The sequence below is a fragment of the Carassius auratus genome, chromosome 18 (assembly GCF_003368295.1).
Source record: "Carassius auratus strain Wakin chromosome 18, ASM336829v1, whole genome shotgun sequence".
Taxonomy (NCBI): domain Eukaryota; kingdom Metazoa; phylum Chordata; class Actinopteri; order Cypriniformes; family Cyprinidae; genus Carassius; species Carassius auratus.
In genome coordinates, this window is record NC_039260.1 from 14,597,723 (window position 1) to 14,610,389 (window position 12,667).

Genomic DNA, 12,667 nt, shown 5'->3' on the forward strand with positions numbered 1-12,667 from the left:
TTTAGGGGTGAGCTGGACCGCAGACAGAAGGCAAAAGGGCCAACAAGTGCTAAGCATCTCTCTGTGAACTCCTTCAAGACTGTTGGAAGACGATTTCAGGTGACTACCTCTTGAAGCTCATCAAGAGAATGCCAAGAGTGTGCAAAGCAGTAATCAAAGCAAAAGGTGGCTACTTTGAAGAACCTACAATATGACATATTTTCAGTTGTTTCACACTTTTTTTTGTTATGTATATAATTCCATATATAATTCCACATGTGTTAATTCATAGTTTTGATGCCTTCAGTGTGAATCTACAATTTTCATAGTCATGAAAATAAAGAAAACTCTTTGAATGAGAAGGTGTGTCCAAACTCTTGGTCTGTACAGTATATACATGTCATTTTTGTGACAACATCACAACAGCACCAAAGTGAACCCCTTCTCCATCAGTTGCTGCATGGATAGAATGGCTGTAGGCTTCAACTCTAGAGAAAGAGAGAGCGAGAGACAGAGAGAGATGAATAAGAAACATTTGTTTAACATATTCAACTGGAATATATATATATATATATATATATATATATGAAAAGTGAAAGACCTTGCAGCATGTGGTGCATCTCTTCAATAATTCGGGCAGGGATTTCCCTTTTTGGATTGTTATATGTATCTTGGAAAAGTGAGAGTGTACTTGTTAGAATATTTTGAGATCATGAAAATATCCCTGATGCCTTTTTTAATCATCTGTCCTACAATGAGCCTAATTGAATACATAAAATCACTTCATATTGGCCATGCAAAACATGACAGAAACTAAAACATGATATCAATGTATAACTGTATGTGGAGTAGACCTGCAGATTAGGCCAAATTGTAACAAACTATTAAAATTGCCAAATGCCTAATTTATCATTGCAAAATAATGCCAAAACAACAGGCTAACACATACTGCAGCTAGGCAGTCAGTGCAGTTTAATTATGAAATATATTTTATACATAAATATGGTAAAACAACGACTATTAAGCCAGTATTCACTCTAATACATTAAGCTGCAGGTAAATCTTACAAACCTTACATCAACCATGCTCTTGTCATCTGATAAGTTTAATTAATGTGCAGGCTAGATTCACTTATAATACTTCGTCATTAAAACACAATTAGGATTTATGAAATAATAGCCACGAATTAACGTCGTAGTAATTAATAAAACTAGCTCACAAATTCTTAATTTGGTGGGAATTAATTATTAATTCATAGTTAGAAGTTCTCACTATGTAAACTTTGCACCGTTTAAACGTTATAAAATAAAACTTAATTAAATATTGGTACTCGCCGTCTGGTTGCGGTCCACGTCGTCCATCTTTAATTAGTGTTGATTCAGTACAGTAGGTGGCGCGGTCACAAAAATACTAGGGTCCTAAAGCTGCGGTCACAGAATTGCGGTGCTGTAACTGCAGCCTCCGGTTGTGCAGGAATACCCTTCTCGTTAATTCAGGAGAGCTACCAGGGAAACTGCAATGAAACATTAAAACACTCCCACATAACATCTGGAAGGGTTCTCCCCCTTCCGTCATTGACAGGTGTTCTTGTAAGCTGACTGGTGATGTCTTGAGCCGTGGGCTTATATTCCCTTTTTCAGCTCTGGATTCTTGGCTGAAAGGGTTGGAGTGGCGGGCTGGGAGAAACTCTGTGGTGTGTGTTTCTCCGTTCCAGCCAGTCTGTAATCTGTAAGAATGTTTCTGTTCTGCACGAACAGTGTCAAGTTCATCTTGGAGCTCATCTCTCTGCAGAGTAAGCTCATTGATTTTAGCTCGGGCCGCTTGCAAGTGTTTTTCATAGGCCCGGGCTTTAGAGTCTCTTTCTTTTAGTTCAGTCTCTGCTCTTTTTAGGAGTTTTTTGTTAAGTTCTTTTCTGGCTTTTCTCTCCAGCTGTTCTCTTTGATCTGTGTCGAGGCGAAGATCTTGCAGGGCATTGTGAAGTCTTTCTACTTTCTGTAGCTCTGGATCTGTGTCGTCCTCTTTCTCGCGCTGGTTCTGAGTCTCGAGGAGGAGCTGATCAAGGCGACTCTGGGTTCGGGCCTGGTCCTTCCAGGCCTCCTCCTCTTGAAGCTTAAGCATTGCTGCTTGCTGTTCAAGGTCGATGTTGCTCCGTGTACTGAGCCGTGCCTGGGCGACTAGAATGTGAACTAGGCTTCTGAGGATCCTGGTGAGTTCTTTGTAGTGGTTGCTTTGGGTTGGATCGTGTGCCATCAGTTAATCTAGCTCGGTGTCTAGTTGCTCTTGGTTTAGGTGTTGCAGCTTACTGGCGTCCTTGGGCAGGAAGGGGGTCGTCACTGCTTTCAACCATGTCGAGAGGTGGCCCCCATGGACTGCTGGACTGGATGACTGGAACATCCTGGCTCACTGTAGGTGAGAGAAACACAGCACACACATAAAAAGACCAATGCAAGTTCGTTCTACGGTTAACAAGCTATATTCATAAGGGCTGTGCTGTTTATGAGAATTTTGGGGCTAACTGATGCAAACAGTCAGACAGTTCAGTAGCCAATAAACTTGGGTCAACGAAGGACCTGAAATGGAGATTTGATAGGCAGTAGCCTAGCGGGTCACGTGATAACACCGGTTGCTGGTTGTTGCTCTACTATTTAGCTTCTTTGGTGGCTCTCACAGGTTACTGTATCTATGTGAAATGAAATAAACAAATCACAACAGAACAGAGGATAGAAAAAAATCAAAGTGAAACACAACACTTGAAATGAGATAAAAACAATAGTAACACAATGTGTTAGTGAGAATAAGGAGGCCTCAGTTTTAAGATAGGGCCAACAGGTGAGTGGGGCTATCAGGGTAGGAAACCAAGGAAGATGGTGTGGCTTGGAGAAGAGATGGGTCAAACACTTAAAATATATCCGGGGGAATATCTAATATTCTGTGGCTTATAATAAGTGGATGGGTTTTATCAAATTTAATTCACCTGGGTGAATTGATTTAGCTCAGGTGGAAACCTGAGATGACTGTCCAATCACCAAGGGAGTTCAAATACACAAAGGATGAACATAGGAACCTTAAAGTGAATTAAGGTTTGTTTTGTTTAACATCAACTGTGTAAATGTTAGTGGTGGGCATAGATATTTTTTTTTAAATCTAGATTAATCTCACTGTGATCTTGAAATTTATCTAGATTAAAATGGCTCATTCGAATTCTGCCGAAGGCATTCAGAATATATGTGTTACCCAAATAAAATTGACAAACAGTAAGTCTTTGAGAAGGGGTTTATCAAGCTAGGTGGTGCATTAGAAAAGGGGCTAATCGCCTGTTTCCAAAATGCATCACAAAGTGCTTGAAAAAGCTGTAAACTAATTCCACATTGCACAAGGTGTAAAAAACATTACGCCTGTTTTACACCAATGTTTAAGTTTTTTTTTTCAAGTTTGTAAGTGTCAAGGTACAGAAACCAAATAATTTAATATAAAATAGCACTGGATAGTCTTCAATGTAAAAATGAAATATACAATCAAACCTACATTTATTCAGACACCTTCAACATTTCTCACATTATTACAGTTTTGCTATATATATCAAAAATTATACCTGGTGTCTGAATAATTTTTGGTTTGACTTAAAACTACAAACTAATTCAGTTAAGAGCAGTGAGGGATTTTCTTTCATTTTCTTGGATTAACATTACAGTTTTTTCGAGCATAATTTCCAAGGTGGATATTTTGACATATTTTGTATGTATTTGTCGGCACAAGAGCAAAAATAAGCAAATTTGAGGTTCAAGTGTTTTGAGAATTCAGTTAAGTGTCACTGTCCGTGATACGCCTCTCCCTCTCTCCCTCCCTCCCTCCCTCCCTCTCTCTCTCTCTCTCTCCGCACCGAACACAGCGCGAGTAACCAGCTACTCTCTTCAGTTTTTCTGCGTCTTGTGTTTGGATGCTTTAATGTTTCAATCGACAAGCGGTAAGGTGTAAAAACATGCGAAAAAGATAAGCTTTTGTGACGATGCGCAACGGTGGCCCGTCAACTGTCCTGAGCATCTTTTTAGGCTGGCCTCAGCCAGTCGGTTATATAAAATATCAAGGTGAAAGTCATCGTAGCTTGCTTAGCATAGACCCAGCTCCCAACCCAACTTTGAGAATAGATTAACGGCTATTTTTTTTTTTTTTATTGCCCGATAAGAGTCTCGCGTTAACGCAGCACATTAACGCCGATAACGGCCCATCACTAGTAAATATATATGTAGAAATGAGAGGTAACAGCTTTACCTAATAATGATAAGACCAAAAGGGAATTATGATTAAAAAAAAAAAAAAAAATAGCCTAACCCAAAAGTATAATTAAAAATCAAAATAGGAATAGACAGGATGAATCACAGGAGAATAAGTAGTTGGTTTTCACCACAAGGTGTGCTCTCTGTGCTTAACCTGGTAAGCAGAAAACTTAATTTGAAATAAAAAATTCAAAACTGGTTTAAATTGTAATTTAAAATTAGCATGTAAGAAGAATTAAAAGGAAAATCAGAACACTATCCTATAATAACCAATGATAACAGTAAGGTATCATTAATATTTATGAAATTAATCCAAAAAGGGTAAAAGTGGAAATATGCAATTCAAAACAGAATTGAAAAGATACAAAAGAGAGCTGAGAGCTGTGAACCGACTTAACAGGAGACTGCCACTAGATGGCTTACTTCCTTCTAAGTGGGTTAATCAGTGGTTGACGTGAGACATTTAAATTTACACTATTGATCAAATAAACTTTAATTCAAATCATGTTCTCAGCAAATAGGGGACGTCCCCCGGACGTTCCGAACGTCCGCTTGGGTCCGCAGTACGTCCGATTTATAACGTTCGATTTGGTCCGCTTTTTAACGTTCGCTGGCGGACGTTCGGAGGACATTGTTCTGAGACAATTTGTGAACGTCCCTGTTTCGTCCTTCATCTGCCATTTCCATTTCAACACTTGAAAAATTCAGTCCTTTAACTTTTTATAATCAGACGTAATTTAATTGCAAAATAAATGTAGCTGCAATCTGTTAATGTAATGTAACCTGTAATTAAATTACAGTTAATTATGATATTGTTAATGATTACAAAGGGAGTTACATTTGAATATTTTCACACATATACATATTTAAAATATGAGACCAATGTTTCTGGAGTTGAAGACAGAATATGACACATGCTTATTCCATAACTGTTTTATTTCATATTTTGGTTTATGTAAATGATTATTTATTCATTTATTTGTTTTATTTTATTTTTAGATTAACTGCCTTTTTTCCAAGGCATTGTTAGATGCCAATGTTTCCTGTCATAGCTATGCAAAGATTTGATTTCAAAAACAGTATCATAGGTATTAAACTATATCTTATGATTTTAAATCTGTATTTAACCTAAAAAATATTGCAAAGTAAAAAGAGCTGCCAAAGTCCTATTTTGAGGTGGTTGTACTTTACAATTAAATTATAGTCTTAATTCAAGTGAAGAAGGATTCTCTAACCATTAAATTATAGTCTTAATTTAAGTGAAGAAGGATTCTGAAATCTGAGAGTAATCAGTGTTGAGTACCACTGTAACATTAACCCTTTCTGCTTTAATTGATTCAAAATAATCAAAATTGGACAACAATAGAAATTTAGAAAAGTAATCAAAATGTAATCACATGTAATCAGTTACATTACTTAAAGTCGTTTAAAACAGTGACACTACATATTACATTTTAAATAAGGTAATTTGTAATCTGTAACCTATAACATTTCCAAAGTAACCTCCCCAACACTGGACCTGACACATAAGCTCATATTGAATTTCAAATGGTATTTTTGCCTAAAACAAAACTGTAATAATAACAGATTTTTTTTTTTAGAAAGTGAAAAAGTGAAAGTGAAGTGACATTCAGCCAAGTATGGTGACCCATACTCAGAATTTTTGCTCTGCATTTAACCCATCCGAAATGCACACACACAGAGCAGTGAACACACACACACACTGTGAGCAGTGGGCAGCCATTTATGCTGCGGCGCCCGGGGAGCAGTTGGGGGTTCGATGCCTTGCTCAAGGGCACCTAAGGCGTGGTATTGAAGGTGGAGAGAGAACTGTTCATGCACTACCCCCACCCACAATTCCGTCCGGCCCGAGACTAGAACTCACAACCCTTCGATTGGGAGTCCAACCCTCTAACCGTTAGGCCACGAGAAAATAGGAGTAACTTCTGTAATTAAAAATTACCTAACTACAATTAGGTTTATGCATGAATGAAGAAAATATGTTTGCATCCCAGGAGCTCTACTAGAATGTTATAGAGTGAATGCTAAGGAAAACATGAAGAAAAGAAAGTGAAAAATAAGACAGGTGAGACGAATAAATAAGTAAATTATTTTCATTTACATATTAAATTGTTTATTTGTGCTATATAAATAAACTTGTATTGTATAAACTGTTGGTAGGCTGACAAGAAAAGTTATTTAGGAAATAAATTATTTTAGTTAGTGCATTTAAGACTGCTATACTACATATAACTCTATTAAAAAATAATATAGCCTCACTGGAGATAGGATCCAAGCAGCTGTCGATCAAATGAGCACATGACCGAATGACGTCACTATAGGGCACGTGGCATGTATCCATGGCAACGATCAGCCGCTAATGACAGTTAACGGTCATCAGGTGATTTCCTCAGATACGGCCTTGAGTTTTCGCTTTTGTTTGGGCAAAAAAGGTATTTATTATTTGATATTATTAGACATTACAGCTACCGAAACTACTGTTTATCTCCTAATGCTTACATTTAATGAAGTTTACCTTTTTAAACCATTAAAGCTGAAGTTGTCCCACGCGGCTGCTGAGGTTAGGCTATGTGAACACTTTCTAAGCTAACGTTAGCTTGTAAAGCTGAAATGTTTAAACATATATAATACTGGCAGATATTAAATTTAAATATTTAATTTCCATATGGTAAAAATACACAAAAAGCATATGTCCGCTAAATTTCTGACCGCTTGGTCTAAATCCAAACTGTCAACAGTCTTTACAAATCTTTTGTCAATGGATACACGACAGTCCTAGACATTTAAAGTCATAACACTACTGAATGTGTTCATTTTGTTGTTTTAGGGAAGACAATGGGAAGAAATGCCATCGATTAACCACAGCTGACAACCAGAGACACGAGGACACACCATCCACCAAAACACACACACGAAACTAGCCCTGCAACTTTACGATTGTTCAATTAAAATAAATGTATTTTGCTTCATACAGCGTGACTGTTGTCTTTGATTAGCTTAAAAGTACAATAAAATGACATTTAGAGGATTTAAAGCAAAAGTCCTCTAAACGTCCTGAATGTCCGCTGCACGTCCTGTGAACATCCAGGGGACGTCTTCGCGAACGTCCGCTCGATCGTAAAGCGGACCCTACATGCTGACGTCCGGGGGACTTTGCAGAGGCCATTTAGGGGACGTCCTGGGGACCTTTTTTTGTTAGCTGGGTTTGAACCATATTCAAAGTAAATGTAAACAGTCAGAGGCAGGGAAATTGTTTAATATAAAATAATATTTGCACGAGCAAAGCCGTAAATGCAAATAACTATTGTAATTTAGATGAGCTAATTCTATATTCACATGGAAATATAAATTAGCAGTAAACGAGCATTATCTGAAATGGCCACAAGATGGCGTAATTGCACTCATACAGGCTGAAGTTAGAAGGCAAGGCGTAATTTGAGACTTCTGAACACTTAAAGTCAGCAGAATTATAGCCGACTTCAATGTACAGCATTTTGTCAGCACTGATTCTGGTTCTATACTGCACAAGAACGTGAGGCAGGAATCCTTTTGCTGCCAAACACACAAATGTGAACAACAGGAATTTTTCCATCTGTTGCACTCCCATACACATTTATCAAAATAGCACTTATGATTTAAATGTTTTAGGTTTAAAATCGGGTAGCTTAGCCAATTTATCATTCATTTTTGAATATAACTGTGGTTCACCACGAATTCAATAACTATATGTAATAACAAGCCCTTTTTACTACTGAATCAGAGGAACATCGCTCATGTTCAGATTTACATATTCCACTAAAAAAAGATTTCTTCATCTTTTAATAGGCGGGTTATTAATATTAAAATGTTCTCACTGCAGAGAGATCTTGGTTTTCTCTTAACAGGAGACTTTTATCATTATTCTGCAGTTTACTTTCATTAAAATAACAGTGACTATACTGTTAGGTATTTCTAGAATCTAGAATCTTTTACTGTGATTTACCGCAAATCAAACAGTGGTTTGTCCAGCAAACGGCCGTACAATTAACTTATCAACTTTCAATAAAGTTATCACTTCTTATAATTCCAGGAAAAATAGTTTGTGTCCATGAAACCATTCTCCTGTCCGTACAAAATTTAGGTTACTGAAAATTAACAATAAGCTTGTAGCTAAGATCAAACATTTCATTGACTCGTGATGTGAGCATTTTAGACAGAAGCAATCATGAATATATATTGGATTTTAATAATTGAACTAATAATATATCAAACTACGATTCACACAGAGTAAATATGCGTACAACAATACAAACAGTAGAACAAATACAAAACATGACGGAGTGAGAGAGAGAGAAAGAGATAAATAGGCGAGATCACAGAATAATCTCACAGTATGGCAAAATCACAGACAGTAACCTTTTGAAAGACAACAAGGAATCAGGTCGACAACTTATAAGCAGCATTTAAATCTCTTTAGAAAATAATCCTTGCATGTGGTCTCTTTGTGACTCGCAAGACGAGCATGCATGTGTCATTCTTTTGGAGCTGGATGTGTTCTCTCGTGTCTTTTGGAGCGAGCCGACTTTCGCAATGTTTTAAAGTTTCACTGAACAAAATGATTCAGAGTTTGTCTCCCTCGTGTAGGGAGAGGCGAATATGAGAATAAAGTTATTAAGGAAAAGCAAAGAAAAAATGGAGATGAAAGCTCCCTTAAGGAGCCATGAGAACAGGCTGTTCTCTCAGCCGCACTTCCTTGGTCAGTTCTCTTATTGATCGACTGGTTCACGCCTCTGTTTGTGCGAATTACCAATGAACGTCCGCGATCTGAAGCGGGATAAAGTTTCCTTTGTGTCTGGGGAAACACCCACTTGCGTAAGTTATCGCGTTTATCAGAATTTAGCAGTTATATTTTAGAAAGTTGGTAATTCCAGATTAATATATTTTACAAACCTTCCCTAAAGGTGGATAGTTCAGTCACAACATGACGATTACACAGAAACCAAAAATTACATGTAAAGGTAGAGAAAACATAAAGTTTCATTCATATGCAGAATAACGCACAGCACAAAAAGGCAACACAGTCAATATATTTAGAATACGTTTTAAAAAGGTATTTTTCTCTTTTCTAACAAGAATTCCAATGAGCTGGCTTTGCTGTACTGTTTCCAAGTAGGGTCAAAAAGTTTATGATCTGGTCAGGGGTAGTTTTACAAATCATGACTCTTATTTGAGAACATTACATTAGGAGAAAGATTTCCAAGTTATAAATCAGAAAATCATAAACATCGCATAACTGGTTAACCCTTGTTAACCCAGCACAAACCTATCAAAATACATCTTATTAAGGACTTACATAAAGAGCGTAAAGAAATGTTTGTGTGTGTGTGTGCTTATGTGTGTGTGTTGTGGAATGTGTTTAGTTTCTCCTTTGAACTACTCACTTGACTGTGGAATTTGCTGTTGTGCCGTGAGGGGGTCATAAAGTAATTTAGATCCAGCCATGCTGGCACCAGGCCAGTCATCTAGCTTAGAGAGAGTTTGGTTTAATATGCCTGAATTCAAAAGCTAAAGTTTAGGGTTTGCATTGTTTTAGATTCAACGAACCTTGATTCATTAGTTCAGAACCAATGAATCAATGAACTGCTCATCTATTACATATTGTTGATTGCATTTTTTTAGTGTGTGGTGTGCTATCCTGTGATTGGTGTTTTGTGTTTGGTCTTTGTGTGTTTGAATACAAGTACTGGCCATGTTTTATAGACAGGCCACTTACGATGAACTAAGTTCTTTTATTTTACTGTTTGCCTCGCGATGAGAGGAATAAAACATAATTCACCCCAAAAAGATGCGATGTGGTTGAGGATTTGAGATTTGGATTTCCTCAGAAAAAAAGGATGAAGTGCTTTATTCAGCAGGGATCATAAACATGAGTAAGTCTCTTTTTATTTATTTATTCATATATTTGTTTTCACATAACGTGTAAACATTTTACTTATTAGACCTTTTCCTGTGATGGGTATTGAAGAGAGAGGACTCAAATGCGAGGGCAAAAGACAGTCTTTAATCCAACAAAGGAAAGCCACAGGAAAATCCAACTAAGGAATACAAAGATGAAAACTAAGGAAGACCCGAAGGCTGGGTTAAACTAACACAGGAAACCTCCGTGGCAGGAACAACCAGAAGGCTGGCGAGATGGAGGCTCTGACTGGGCTCAGGGGAGAGCCGAGGATCGGAGCTCGCAGTGCGGAGCGGTCGCGGCGAAGAACAGCAGGTAAGGTTCTGTGGGGTATAATGGGTGAGCACAGAGATGTACAGGTAACGATAGTAGACAACTAACTTCACCCCGACTAGACAGGACAGGACGAGACCAACAGCTAACACGGACGCCAAAGGCAACGGCTTCATACGGAAGTAACAATCTGACAATGAGACACGGGAACGAGAGGGTAGAAGTAGCGCAAATAACAAGGCAAGATGAGAACCAGGTGGAGGGGGAATTATCTTAATGAGAAGTGAAGACAGCTGTGACACAGAAGCGAAGAGCGAGGGAGACAGGAGGGGAAAAACCAGCAGGGGGAGACAGAGGGAGAAGAAGAGAGAGATAGAGACAGGATCATGACAAGACCATGACAGTACCCTCTCCTCAAAGAGCGCCTCCAGGCGCTCCAGCGGGGAAATGCTGGCGAGACCGGAGGAAATCATCAATGAGCGAGGGGTCCAGGATATCCTTAGGGGAGACCCAACTCCTCTCCTCAGGACCATACCCCTGCCAATCGACTAAGTATTGGTATCCACGACCCCGACGCCGCCTATCTATGATCCTGCGGACGGTGTAGACCGGGGAGTCTTCGATACGAACGGCAGAGAAGGACGTGGGAGGGGGGGAGCGAGAGGTCGGTTTAATGCAGGAGACGTGAAACACCGGGTGAACACGACGAAGATTATGCGGCAACCGGAGTTTGACGGCGACAGGGTTAACGATCTTGACAATGCGGAACGGCCCGATGAAGCGGGGAGCCAGTTTACGGGAGTCAGACTGGAGGGGTAAATTAGATGTAGAAAGCCAAACCCTCTGACCCGCGGCATAGCGAGGACTCTTGACACGCGATTTATTGGCAGCCACGCACATGCGTCTCTTAGAACGACAAAGTGCGGATCTCACCCTCTTCCAGGTTCGTTTACAGCGACTGATAAAGGTCTGAACGGACGGGCAGTGAGAATCGGTCTCTTGGGACGAAAATAAGGGCGGTTGATAGCCGAGGCAACATTGAAAGGGAGAGATACCAGAGGCCGAGGAGGGGAGGGAATTATGAGCATACTCAGCCCAGGAAAGCTGTTCGACCCAAGATGAGGGATTGCGAAAGGCTAGACTGCGGAGCATGCGGGCAACAATCTGATTGGCTCGCTCGGCCTGGCCGTTAGTCTGTGGGTGAAAACCCGAGGAAAGGCTAGCAGTGGCCCCTATGAGACGGCAAAATTCTTTCCAGAACTGCGAGGCGAATTGCGGACCCCTATCGGACACGACGTCGGTGGGCAACCCGTGATACTTAAACACATTATCAATCATAATCTGGGCCGTTTCCTTCGCAGAGGGCAGTTTGATAAGAGGAATGAAGTGCGCCGATTTAGAGAAGCGGTCGACTACCGTCAGGATGACAGTCTTGCCGGCTGAGGGCGGAAGACCGGTGATAAAGTCGAGAGCTATATGGGACCACGGGCGAGAGGGAACAGGTAGCGGTCGGAGAAGACCAGCAGGCGGAGAGTTGCCTGCCTTGGTTTGGGCACAGACAGAGCAGGCAGCGATAAAGCGGCGCGCATCACGTTCTAAAGAGGGCCACCAGAAACGCTGGCGGATAAATGCGACAGTGCCTCGAGCACCGGGATGAACCGCTAGTCTAGAAGAATGGGCCCATTGAAGAACCGCTAATCGTGTGGGAATTGGGACAAAGAGGCTGCCCCTAGGGCAGTTACGGGGAGTAGCGACGTGAGAGAGAGCGCGTTTAACCTGTCTCTCGATCCCCCAGACCGTAGCCCCCACCACCCGACCGGAAGGGATAATTTCCTCTCGGGGGGTGCGGCCGATCGAGGGATCGAAGAGTCGAGACAACGCATCTGGTTTACCGTTCTTAGAGCCCGGACGGTATGAAATGACAAAATCAAAACGCGTAAAGAAAAGGGCCCAGCGAGCCTGACGCGAGTTCAATCTCTTGGCGGAGCGAATGTATTCTAAATTGCGATGATCCGTCAAAACAATAAAAGGAACAGAGGATCCCTCTAACCACTGCCGCCACTCACCCAATGCCAGGCGGATGGCGAGGAGCTCTCGATTCCCGACATCATAATTACGTTCAGCGGGGAAAAGGCGGTGGGAGAAGTACGCGCAAGGGTGTATCTTATTATCCGACGCTGACCGC